The following is a 13,754-nucleotide window of genomic DNA, read 5'->3' on the forward strand; positions in this document are numbered from 1 at the left end:
CAAGTTGACACATAAAATTAACTATCATACTGTCTCTTTCTGTTGTGAAATTTGGGCAACTACCCTGAATGTCACAGCAATCTCGAAGGCTCTCTCTCCATCTCCTGTAGGCATTGGGCAAATACCGCTTTTCCTGGAGTTCCATCAAAGTTGGAAATTTCCAAAGTAACTTGGCTAGAAACAACGGAAAGAAAAAGAAACAGAAAACATGAAGATGGAGACATGGATAGGATTTTTCAAAACACAAACCAACTTTATTGACATATCATTGACATAGTGACATACAAGGCACCTGTTTTAAGGATACGCTTTGTTGAATTTTGACAAATGTGTGCAACCACCTCAATCAATACCTTTCCCATCCCCCTGAACGTACTCCCAGCTTCGATAAATCACTGATACGCTTTCTATTACTACAGATCAGTTTGTCTTTTCTAGGATTTCATATAAATGGCATTCCACAGTCTGTAGTCTTTTGTGACAGGTGTCTATCATTTACAGTAATACTTTGGAGTGTTTGCTCCCTTCTTCTGATAAATTGTCTTCTATCTTGTGACTGTGTTTCAGTTTGTTTCCTTGTTCACCAGTTGACAGATATTTGGTCTGTTTCTAATTGCTGGGTGAGGGAGTTGTTTTGTTTTGCTTTGTGCCTTGTTTTTGGCTATAATAAATGAAGCCGCTATGCACATTTATATCTTTGTGTAACATTTGTCTTCATTTCTCTGGGGGTAAGCACCTGGGAGTGGAATTGCTTGATCATAAGGTAACTATGAATTTAACGCTCTAAAAAGCTGCCCAGCATCTTCTCCTGATTCAAAAGCCAATCCTCCCTGTTTGGGTGATCGATCAGTCCTAACTCCATGTTTGGCATACCCCTGATTCTATTTACTGCCCAGAAAAAAATGCCTACCAGAACTTCACCCGAGTGAACATTTAAACTCCTCCATCGATGTTTGCCTCTGCAAAGGGATGGCTTTTCAGAATCTGTTTCTACAGATTTATGATTTGAGTTTCCTTTGAAGACACCCTATTGAAAATGAACTACTGTGAACTGTTGTGAACAGGCCCATCTCAGCTCCCTAGTGACTCACACTTTAGCTAGAGCGTGTCAGCTACTCAGATCAAGGCTCTGTGGGAACCCAGTTCCTTGGCTGAAGGGAAGAGAGAAGGAGGGAAGGAGCCTGTTGTAGATACATCGAGTCACTTCCCAGTAGCCACTTCTTTCTTGCTTGCTACTCCCAGGGCCCAGCCTCCCTCAGTGGAGCCCGGCTTTTTCAACTCAATCCTAACAGTCCTTTCCCACTTCCCCAGTCTCCTTTGGGGCAGGAGTGGGCACGGGACCTATTTTGGCCAATGGAACCTAAGCAGAAGTCAGCCTGTGGCCATGGGAAAGCTTTTGCCCTCCTAATAGAGGAACTGGTAACAGATGGCACCCAGCTTCCACCTTCCTCCTCCCTTGCACATAGACATTCCACTCAGCTCTGGCAGCCATCTTGCAGCCATGACAGAAAGGCCCAGAAATACAGATACGTCATCCCTGACGTTGCCAAAATGGGAGATCATTGCTAGCATCTGTCCACCTCTGTCTTCTTGTTACATGTGACAAATAAACCCCCATTTGTCTAAGCTACTGTGAGTAAGTTTTTTCTTACAGACCAATAAATCTGTCAGCAATACAGGTAGATTTGGAAAAAAAGAGGTAGGAGCGTACTAGGGGCAAATGTCATGTTTCTTGGACTAGTGCCAATAAATAGAATTTGCCTATATTCAGAATTGAATTCTTTTCTCAAATTTGCTGGGAATGTTCTAGGTTTTCTTCCTGATTTCTTCTTGCTGCAGTTTGTTCCACAAGGAATATGGGTTGCTAATACCTTCCCCACCATTCACTGTGTGACCTTGGCCAAAATATTTAATCTCTCTGTATCTTGGTTTCCCCATTCGGAAGGATTGCTGTGAGGATTAAAAAACAAAAACAAAAACCTAAAAAAAAAATGACTTAAGCATTTTACATTCTTTTTTTTTTTTTTAAAGATTTTATTTATTTATTTGAGAGAGATCACAAGCAGGCAGAGAGAGAGGAGGAAGCAGGCTCCCTGCTGAGCAGAGAGCCCGATGTGGGGCTTGATCCCAGGACTCCGAGTTCATGACCTGAGCCGAAGGCAGCGGCTTAACCCGCTGAGCCACCCAGGCGCCCCATTTTACATTCTTTACTGAAGTCGAACTAACATGAAGCACTCTAAGTGAACAGTATAATGAGTCAACAATTCTAGATGTTTTTCAGTGTTCATCATGATAAGGGTCCTCTATAAGCTTTTTATATTATTCTGTGTTATCACGAAAAGAGAAATCTTTTCCATTATACTGATCTTTAGCTTCCTGTTCTATATTCTGTTGCTTTTTTCTTCAGCATAAGTATGTGAAAACATGTTTTCTAGTATCCATAGGTGTTCACCATCCTTTGTCATAGATTTTTTTTTTAAGCTAAATAAATTTCTTCTAACAGAGTCTGGGCTATCTGTAGTATCTCAGTAGGTGTCATTGTTGGTGCTGGTGCTGACGATGATGGAGACGATGATGGAGATGATGTTGGAGACAGAATGATGGCTTCAAAGCACTGAATCACCATCTAACAGATGAGGGTCCGGACCCCACCAGAGTTCTACTTGTCTTTAGCAAAACTCTGTACCCCTGACCTAGGATCACAGGGACAGCGGGTCTGTATCTGCCACTTCCCACTTCCCCTGCAGCAAAATAAATCTCCTTCAAACACAATATGCTAAGTTATTAAGCCAACCTTCCAAGGTTTGTTGGAGGAAGGCCAAGTTTCTTTCTGCTTCTCCAGCAGCCCCCTACCCCTACCCGGTGCCTGCTGATTACTCAGATGTCAAAGGTAATCAAACCCAACAGTCAAATGCTTTTCCATTTTCTCATGCAATGCCATCTTATTTAGCTCTGAGCAGGGTTCTCAAATGTCTAGTTCCTTTGGTAATTTTGACTCTAATTTATCTGCGGCATTTGCCACTTGTCACGCATTTTGTATTATCTGCAAATTTAATCTAAATCTAAAGTCAGATTTACTTTCTCCTCTGGGCTGTCAATGAGCGCTGTATATTGGATAATACAGTTTCCTGTACTGAGGCCTATGGGATCCTTGATTCTGGCTCACACTTAGATCTAATTTAAGATGCCACTCATTATTATTTGTACTGACCGTTTCTCAGCAAAAGTCAAACCTGGGTTCCGTCAGATCTTCCAGACCCTCCTTCTTTCATTGCTCTATGAATTGCCTGGGTCAGAGGTTCCACATCAAATAAATATTTAAATGATTTCCACTGAATTCCCCTGTGGAGTTTCAAGTCCTTAATTTTGTTCAGAAATGACTGTGCCGGATTAAGGAGAAGAATTTGAGGCTTTTGAATCTGCCTGGCTTGTTGCTCATTAGCTTCTCCTTCACCGGACAGATGAATTTTCTTATTAAATTTCTTAATTCTTACCTGGAATGGCAGGCATCCATCTCTTGAGTCATTGTGTTGACGAATATTCCTCTGCTGCTGGAGTTTGGAGCCAGACCAGATCCCAAGGTTCCTCTTCTCTTCACAGTGAGTATGCAATGGCTTTGAGTCCCCTGAAAAGCCTGAAGTGTCCCCCGCTTCCTAAACGGAAGCACTCGGTTTAATGACCACTTCTTACCTAGTTAAGCAGCCAATCATTCCATTACCTTCTAATGCAGTGGTTCCCAACCTGGGCCAGTTTTGCCCCCCACACCCATCCCTGCCTTCCCTCACCCCTGCCCCCAGGATATCTAGCACAGCCTAGAGACTTTTGTGGCTGTCCCAACTCAGAAGTGGGGAGTGGGGGGCAGTGTTACCTCCATCAAGTGGGTAGGGAGCCAGTGGTGTGGCTAATCATCTTCAATGCATAGGACAGTCCACAACAAAGACGTTTCTGGCCCAAAATGTCAACAGTGCTGAGGGTGATAAATCCAAACATCTAGGCTATTCTTTTTTTTTTTTTTTTTAAGATTTTATTTATTTATTTGACAGATCACAAGTAGGCAGAGAGGTAGGTAGAGAGAGAGGAGCAAGCAGGCCCCCCACTGAGCAGAGAGCCCGATGCGGGGCTCGATCCCAGGACCCCAGGATCATGACCCAAGCTGGAGGCAGAGGCCTTAACCCACTGAGCCACCTAGGCGTCCCTAGGCTATTCTTAAAGCTGGTCCTGTCTTCCGCCATCACCACCACCGATCTGTCTGAGGAGTAGAGACCTGCTCCCCGTTGTGGCCAGTCCCTTACCTGTCTGGACCACGGCCCCTCATCATTAAGTTTAGGTGGGGGTGGGGATTAAATTTGAGATAGTCTATTTCTAAATCCCATTTCGGTTCCCTTCCATTATTTCTCCCCCCTCCTCCCTCCCTCTCTCCTTCCTTTTTCCCTTTTTTGGACATATATTTATACTGGGAGCCAACTATGGGCCAAGCACGTTCATAGACACTGTGGATATAGAAGTTAATCGAAGAGACAAAACCCCTCCCTGCAGGTTGCTGATGTCCTAGCTGGGGAGTGAGACTCCAGAGAGGACACTTAGGAGAAGAGTAGGTTCTATGAGAAAAAGAAGGCAGGGTTCTACGCTCTGTCTGATGACCCCTCATTTCAAAACTGAAACCCAGTTTTGAGGGAATAAGGCTGAACGTTGACCACAGAGATGTGTGTGGTGGCCTATCATTTTAGTAAGGCCATTTTGAGATTGCATATAGGAAGACAGAGCTACTCCCCATGGAGAGGACACTTCCCAGAATAAAGAGTGAGTTTCAGCTGTACTTCATGGGCATGCCACCATGCTTTTTATCTGAGCCCTGCAAACGCCTGTGGAGACAGGGACAGTGAGTCTGGCCTCTGGGTTTGCAACTGATGAGCTCTGTGACCTTGAGCATATTCCAGAATCTTCCTGAGGGTTCAATTCCAAGAAAATAATGGCACCTACCTCATAGAGGTGCTCTAAGGATTTATGAAAGGCTGTATGTGGAGAACTTAGCCCATTTCCCAGGACTTTGCAGAGTACTCAGGAAAGGAGCTATTCCGATGCTCACGTGGGGAAAGTAATCTTTTGCACAGTTCAGTTGGCTTTTGCAGAGTGAGCCACCGCTACCTCCTTCTTCCTCCTGTGTTTACTGGGAGGTAGAGATTTAGCAAATTCTATTAGGGTAAATCCCAAAGCCTGCCTTCTCCAAGGTCAGGGCTTTCCACTGGACCAAGCTCCCCCCTCACCAGTGGTGTCAAAGAGAAACAGAGGCAGGCAGCTGTGAAAGGGATGGCAGTAGGGGAGAGCCTTTGCCACAGAACCGAGCTCTGCTCCACGGAGATGGAAGGTGGGAGAACATTTAAACACTGGCTTGTGCTCGAGGAAAATTACCACAAGACATGCCAGGTGTGGGGGTGTGGGTCAGGGTGATCAGGCCACCTGTGTTTGCTAGGTAGAGGTTCTTAGGCAGAGGACAGACTGGCTTCTCCTATTGTGAGGACAGGAGACAGTCTGCAAACTGGAACAGGGCACCCACCAGAGTGGGGCTCCTACTTTCCCACCAGACTGGGAGTCAAGAGAGCCATCACCCTTGGTGTCTGCGTTCCATCGAGGTGGCTCCCAGATCCTCGAGGAAACATTTCTGGGTGGCAGAAGATGTACGTTTTAAAGGGGCCAAGAAAAGATTTATAATTGCAATTTTTCTAAAGTAACTGCTCTACGAAAAAAGACGCCTGGGATCTGTCATCGGGGTTTTAGATGGAACGAACAGTAAATTCTCTTGACAGCGTCGAGCTTTCTTAGATAGGCATTTTAAGAAGGCTAGGGTCATCCTAAGGACTCAGTTCTGGGCTGATAGAAACACACTAGAAGTTTGGTCAAGCCTCATAGTGTGGGGGGCTGGACAGAGTCATCTGTGCTGAGAATTTTGTGCTTCTCCATGGGCCTGACTTTCTTGTGGACCAAGGCCTCTGTCCCCTACGTGGAGCATCTCAGACATCTGGCGTCAGTAAATATCTCCACTCCGCATTAATCCTCAGTCTACGGAGGGCGTGGCAGGAGCTGTCATCTGTTAACAGACAGTCGGCTTGTAGTTCAGAGAGAACATTTTCTTTACAGGTCTGTTTCAACATTCTTCCAAAAGATATAAAATGGTCTAGAAGTTCCTATAGTAAAAATTCAAATCCCGCTTCTCTCTGAGTCTAGCCCCCCAGAGCTGTTCATTACTAAGAGCTTGATAATATATCCGAAAGACTTTTGAGTGTCCACGAAGCAGGCACTGTTAAGATCCCCATTTTGGGGGCATCTGGGTGGCTCATTTGGTTAAGCGGCTGCCTTCAGCTCAGGTCATGATTCCAGGGTCCTGGAATCAAGCCCTGTGTCCTGTGTCGAGCTCTCGCTCAGCAGAGAGCCTGCTTCTCCCTCTCTCTCTGTCTGCTGCTCTGCCTACTTCTGCTCTATCTCTCTGTCAAGTAAATAAATAAAATCTTAAAAAATAGAAAAAAGATCCCCATTTCTGCCGACAAGGAAAACCAGGCCCCCTTCTCGCGGCATGGCGGCTGGCTGGCACAGCAGAGCTAGAATCCGAACCGAGGCCGCTTGGACTGCGGACAGCACGTTCCCACCTGCCATGGGGTACGTCGATGTTACTATTCTTCTGGCTGAGATCACATTCCATTCTGAAGCTGGCTTTGATTCACTGGACAGTTGGCCAAGGGTGTTTTCCTGTCACCACACATCAATCTACCTTCTTCTCCGGTTCGCCCTGCGTGTGAAGAAACTATCATATATTTAACCTGTTCCCGCTGGTGGTCAGTTATCTTACTGGCCACTTCCTGCTGTTGGGAACAACGTTGCGACAAACACCTCCATACGCGATCTTCAAATACCTGTATGAGTATTTCCCAGCGATAGAGTCCTAAGTATGGAACAGGCCTCTCTGAATATGCGCACATCTAGAATTTTCTGGTCACTTCCAAATTCCCAGAGGACATCTGTAAATAGGGTTGTGTCCCTGGGACCTTCGCTTCTGTCACTTCTGCCTGAACTATGTGGCCCGTCACCATCTGGGAACTTCTCGGGTAAAATAGCTGGCTGACGGCTGGGAAATTAGTGTGCGGGGAGAGGCCCTTTCGAGGGTCCCAATTGCACTGAGTTTGAATTAAAATTAACTGTTAATCCTGATGAGTGGAGTGTGGGGGGTATAAACCCGGCTTCAGCTTCGCTGGAGGGGCTCCCAGTTACCTTCCATAATTTTTGAATCGAGGCGTAAATTTAATCACAGCTCAGACTCTAAGTCTCCTTGGGGTTGACTTTTTATTTTTTACTGGAGGCTTAAATTTCCTAAAGGAACAGGTTGAATTAGCAGTAGAGTTGGTCATGGGGAAATTCTTTAATTGGAGCCAAGATAAATCATGACCTTTTAGCTTTCCTATAGTCTGAAGAAGCCAGATAAACCGATTTTAATTGACTTAAAAGTATGAATACCAGGGCCTGTCCCCCTCCAGTTAGAAGGAAGATGCTTTACTGTTTTTTCCAGCCTCGGGCAAAATGACCGGGAGGAATGAGCTTGGGGACAGGAAGACATTAACGGGTTTCATGCTGGCAATTTCATTGCTCTGTCATTCAAATAGTTCTGTGAGGAAATGACAAAAACCAAAAATAAAAACTGCCACTTATCTATCATGATTCTGCTTAACAACCTGGTGGCAACAGTGACTTCCAAAGGCCAGGGCCCGTGTGCACTGAACACACGCTAACGACACAGTGGTCCACACGTACTCGATGCAAGGGAGGAAGACGGCTAGAAAACAGAGTCAGACAACACACCAGCTCCAAACCTTGTTTTGTTTTTTTCCACGTGTAGACTTGCTCTCGGATTTCCTGGAAGTTTGTAACCTTTATGGGGAGTTGATTCAATTATATTTTTTCTTAGCAGTAGGATTTATTACTTTAAAGAGCCCTCAGGAACCCTCCCACCCCACTTGGCCCTCCCCCAGTGTCGCCTTCCCTAGCTCAAGCGCCGGCTTTCACCTGGCAGGACCCCTGCCCCAGCCTGCCTGTTGCCCAAGCCCATCCTGCTTGTCCTTGCGGCGGGATCTCAGCCCCGGGGGGGCTGCGCTTCGATCTTCCCAGCCTTCTGCCCTCTCAATTCCTTTCCTCGCCCCTCAGGAAATCAGTGTGTCTCCCCCCACCCCAGAGCCTGACCTCATCAGAACCTTCCCCAGGTTCAGCTGGGACCCACATGTCCCTAGCACCCCCCGTGGGGGCGGCACACATGCCCTTCGTCCAGGGAAGCAGGTCTCTGCACTGCTACCCAGGCTCCCCCTTGGTTTTGCTGTCCTGCCCGGCAGGGATGCCCTTCCCATTTGCTCTGGTAACACTGACCCCACTCTTCAAGGCTCAGCAGGAAATGCCTCTCCTCCTGGAGGTCCCAGCCCTGGGGCTGTTGCTTTCACCCCAGTCCAACCCCCCAGGCTTCTCCTGGCTGCGCTGGTGCTTGACCTCCACACTCAGACTGTATATGGCTTGAGGGCAGAGACCAAGTCTCCACCTGGAACATATTTAATCAGCAGTTGCCCTGGGAATGAGTTTTCTTTACCCAAGTGAAATATCCACAGAAATGATCGGAAGCCCGGCCACCTGCTTCGGGAACTGACAACAGGTTTATATCCCTGAGTGTGCTCAAGGGAACCCCGAGTGCCTCTGGGCAGGATGGGGGGCCCGTGCATGCCTCTGCCTTCAGCTGCCCCCCTTGGCGGTCTTTGCTAATTTCCCCTTCCTCCTTTCTAAGTCCCTGGGTGTCCTCTGAGTTCTCTTTGTCCTTTTATATAAATAGAGGCCCTGTCGCTTACCTGTTGATCAATTTCCACGCAATTGCATGGGTGGCCTCGACAGTGGCCCTTTGTTGGTGGTTAACAAATATAACCGCTCAAAAAGTGCACTGGCTCCCTGAATTCCTGCCAGAATCCTGTGAGGAAAGTGTCAACTCTAGTCCCCAGTTTGCAGACGAAGAAGAGGAGGTCCAGAGAGTGACAGAAATCACCTAAGAAGGTAACAGCAGAGCTGGGACGGATCCCAGGCCTCCGTGAAACCTTCAGCCTGTCCTTCTAGATGCCATGTGAGGTTGTCCTTGTCAGAAACACCTGCTACATTTGAGGCCTTACCCCAAATTATCGTATTAAAAGTAGTTATCTTTGCTACAGACATTTTAAGCATTGGCCGAAAGAGACATTACCTTTCCATGGGGAAGAAAAGGGGGGCGAAGAGAGAGGTTCGTTTCTGAACCTGTTACTGGCTAAGCTTTGGAGGCGGAGCCCCTAAGTCCCGTGCCTTGCCAGGCCACGGAGAGGCCCCTGGCCCACTAAGCCTGCCTGTGACTAGGAACCCCTTGTCCTGAGATATGGAGGAGACTGTGGCCTTTTCCATGATTCCTGTCAGCAGCCAGGGGGGGCCCCCTGACCCCTACACTCCCTATTCACGGCCACACCCCTCCATCCCGGCTACCCCCCCCCCCAAGCTGGTTCAGAAATCAGACTCTTCCCTCGTCTTCAACCCAAACCTCCCTCCCTTGCACCCCCAGATTCCCCGCTGCCGAATATACACTTGTCAGTGCATGGGCATGTGATTCCACGTTTCCGGATCTTTCCTGCAGTTCCCAGGACACACACAAACTCGCTGCCCGCCCCACTCCCTCTCTGCCTCCTATCTTATTTCCACCTTCTCCCAGGACGTTTCTCAAAGGGCAGGCCGCCCTGGCCGCCCAGCCTGCTCATCAGCCCAAGAACTCTGGCATTTCTCTGGGGCCCCCACAACAAGCCGAGTGTTCGGGAAACAAGCCGGAGCTCAATAAATAGCCTCTAGCAGAGGGACGGAGCACAGCCCAGGGAAAAGCAGGCTCTGCGCATGACTTGCGCATGACTAGAAGACCTGCACACACACAGCCCTGGAGTCTGAAGGACAAAAACCCACAGGAAATGCACCTTCTTATGCCCCCAAGTCAGGGATGCACCATCAATCATCTGCCTGTCCCCCAACACAGCCCGGGCCAGGCGGTGAGTGCAGGGGTGGCCTGCTCTGAGCTCCTTCAGCGGCTGCATCTGTGAGAACCCCTCTTCTGATGGGCGTCTTCAGAGGGCGGGTTTCGGGGTACTGATTACCCGTCTTTCAGCTCAGTAACTTCCATGTCTTTCCTGTCGATAAACACCATCTGTTCGGGAGAAACAGTACCAGAAAAGGAGAGGGTGCTAAGCGGTTAGGGAGAGGCAAGCCGGGGGTGCGAGGGGGCCTCCCCCAGTTGAGGGGATGCTCCAGAGACAGGCAGCTACCAAGGGGTTTTTCCAAACTGGAATCCCACCAACGAGGCAAAGGTGGGGGAAAACATTGGCGCTGAGTGACCTTCACTGCGGTGACGAGCAGGTCCGTCATAAATTAGGAGAACAGTTTCCTGTTAGGAGGGTCTTTGTGTGTCTCATTCCTCTGAAACCCATCAATTTCTGCCCCTCCCCCCCTGTACAGAGGGGCTCTGTCCCCAGGGGGCTGGGGCTCATGCTGTCCCAGTCATGGTGCCGCGGAGACATCTGGACACACACTGACTTCCGTCCCCTGCCATCATCTTTCCTTGGGCTCCATGCTCAGCCTTGTGTTTTCCCCAGTGGCATCGAGGACTCCATGATGAGAGCCAACAGAGGCTGTCAAGGTGCTCGTCACCTGGCGCTAACAGAAGTCGCCACTATATGAGACGACGCGGCGGGAGTTCAAAACACCCCCCAGGCAAGAGCTTGGGATGGGGTTCAGTGGGATGGAGGGAAGCAGAAAGTTTACAAGGAGCGGTGTAAACTCGTGCAGGGAGACTATGACGTCACGGGTGTATCTGTCAAACAGACAGAGGTTTGGGGGGCCACTGACAGGACCCAGCTCAGATACCACAGGACAGTGTCATGCGGCTGCTAAAGAAGTTAAGGCCAGGGCGCCTGGGTGGCTCAGTGGGTTAAGCCTCTGCCTTCGGCTCAGGTCATGATCTCAGGGTCCTGGGATGGAGCCCCACATCGGGCTCTCTGCTCAGCAGGGAGTCTGCTTCCTCCTCTCTCTCTGCCTGCCTCTCTGCCTACTTGTGATCTCTGTCAAATTAAAAAAAAAAGAAAAAGTTAAGGCCATTTGGGGCTATGTATTAACAATTACGATACTGAAGTCCAGATTGATTAGGGTGGGACCTGTTCTTGATGTTGACGGGATTGTGGATCCTGGAGGGGCATCTCGGCACAGTGGAAAGGACGGACACAGAATCTCAGGATCTGGGTTTGCACCTCAGTTCTCCAATTTGCTGAGCCCGTTTCCTGATCTGTGGCACGTGAGTTCTGATGCCTTTCTTGCATATTCAGAGGGTTGGAGAGAGGATCAAAGAAGCTAAAATATTACAAAGGGGCTATGGGCTCATTAGGTCGTATCCGGTTCTCAGCATCCCGTCCATCTCCGGAGCTGCGCGTTGGAGCAGGAGAAGCAGGAAGGACTGCAGTGTCCTGGAGGACCCCATGTTTCACACACCGCGTGCTCGGTCAGGCTGACGAGCTCTGCAGCGTTACGAGCCTCGTGATCCTAGGCTAAGTCACTTCAATTCCCTGAGCCTCAGTTTCCCTATCGGTGTTGTGGATAATCACCGGGAGTTTGAAGATGATAGAAAAGCCCGGAGATAAATCACTTGGCATAGAAACAGGTATTCAAGAATTGCTAGGATCCTTGCTTTCTGAAGGAATTGAGGATGCATTACTGGGAGGGGAAGTCTGAAGAGGGACCAGATTGTTGTTTTCAAACACTCGAAGGGTTGTCATGTGGAAGGGAGTAAACTTTCTATGAGTTGCTCTAGAAGCTAAAAGCAGTGGGTGAGAGTCACAGGGGCTTCTGTTCAATAGGAATTGGGCACTTTCCATGCTGTTCCACAGAACACGCTGCTCCGGGAAGGGCTGAGTCTCCGTCACCATTAGGTACAGAAGCAGGGCTTGAATCATGAGCTGTTAGGGACACTGTAAGGGACACGGAAGACAGGGTGAGTGTCAGTTCCCTTCCTGCCTTAGAACTCTATGATCCATAACTCCCTTCATTCCCTGTCATATTTTCTCACTCACAGAGATAAAAGCTGTAACAGCAATTCTTGTGAACAGCTACCTCCCTGTGCATGTAGCTTTAGAAAATAAACTCCCTCGGCTTTACTTAGAGAATGATTGCCAGAGTAATTTGGGGACATTCTTCTGCCACATACTCTATGGGAAGCATAGTAATCTTGATGTCTCTGATGAAAGCTAAAGACCGGACAGGTCAAGTAATGAACCAATGGCCAAAACCAGACTCTGCCTCTGAGAATTTGGAGTATGGTCAAGCTTAGCAAATCATGATCTAGGCAAAAGTATATTTTATACCCTTGCCTTCAGTATTTTAATTTCCTTTTTTTAAGCATATAGAAAAGTACAGAATAACATAAAATATACTGTAGGTATATATCAGGCAGATTTCATGTATCTTAATGTGTGCCATATTTGCTTTAGATCTTTTTTTTTTTTTTTTAAACTAAAATATCACCGATACCTCTGAAGCTTACTTTGGACTCCTCTCCAGTCCCATCTCCTTTTTCTATCCCCAGAAGTAACAGCTCTCCTGAAATAGCACGCACAGCCATGCATTCTCTGTTATTCTCTGTTTTTATTACATATGTATGTGTCTATCAGCAATGCATATGTATTAGTTACCCATTTCTGTGTAAGAAAGCGCCCTAAAACATGGTGGCTTAAAATGACAATAATCATTTATTTTCTCAAAATAAATTCCATGCGTTGGGAATTCAAGAGTAGCTTGACTTGGGCTCTCCTAAGGTTGTAGTCAGATGTCGGCTGGGGTGGTAATCATTTGAAGGTCTGAATGAGGTTAGAGGATCCACTTTCCAGGTGGCTCCCTCCCAGAATTAGAATGCTGTCGCTATTGGCAGAAAGCTTCAGTTCCTCCTTATAGGACCTCTTCCTCGGGGCTAATTGAGTGTCCTACAGCGCCGGAACTGGCTTCCCCAGAGCAAGCGATGAGGGAGAGAAGGAGGTGGGGAAGAGATTATGCTCCTTTTTCCTGAGGCTTAAAGTCTCATCACTTATGTCCATTATACTCCATTGGCTGAGGTAGCTCCGTGTCCCCACCCAGATTCAGGAGAGGACACAGACCCCAGCTTTCGGTGGGATTAGTTCTGTTGCAATGTGGTTAGATAGGAATGTGGGACTGGATTTGTCATGAGAAATCTGTGTCACCCTAACAACTGTCCATAAGAAGGGCCAGAAGCCCCTCTCCACCGAGGCACCGAGAAACATGTGAGCGGGGGAGGGGGCCCTGAACCTGTGAAAAGCGTGTGGTTGCTCTTCTTGTAGAGCAGGTATGACAGTCCTGGAAAACACCACTGAGACAGGCTCTGCAATTTCAAGGGGATGGGGTACAGGAACCCTAGAGGAGCAGCAAACAAGCGGCTGCATTCAACTACCAAAGTCAAGGTGAGCACCCCTTCTGTAACGGGCAGCACAGATGTCCCAGTAATCAAATGCCTGGAGCTTCAGAGGTCTTTAGTGGTGGTGAATGGATCTTGGTATCCCAAGGAAGATAGCAGAGAGACAACTTACCAGAGAGAGTATTGTTGGTTTATGTGACAAGGAAAACTCTAGGTCTATGAGCCCCTGACCTGACTTGAGTGCTCCCCATCAGGACCACTCACT

The sequence above is a fragment of the Mustela lutreola genome, chromosome 11 (genome assembly GCF_030435805.1).
Source record: "Mustela lutreola isolate mMusLut2 chromosome 11, mMusLut2.pri, whole genome shotgun sequence".
Lineage (NCBI taxonomy): Eukaryota > Metazoa > Chordata > Mammalia > Carnivora > Mustelidae > Mustela > Mustela lutreola.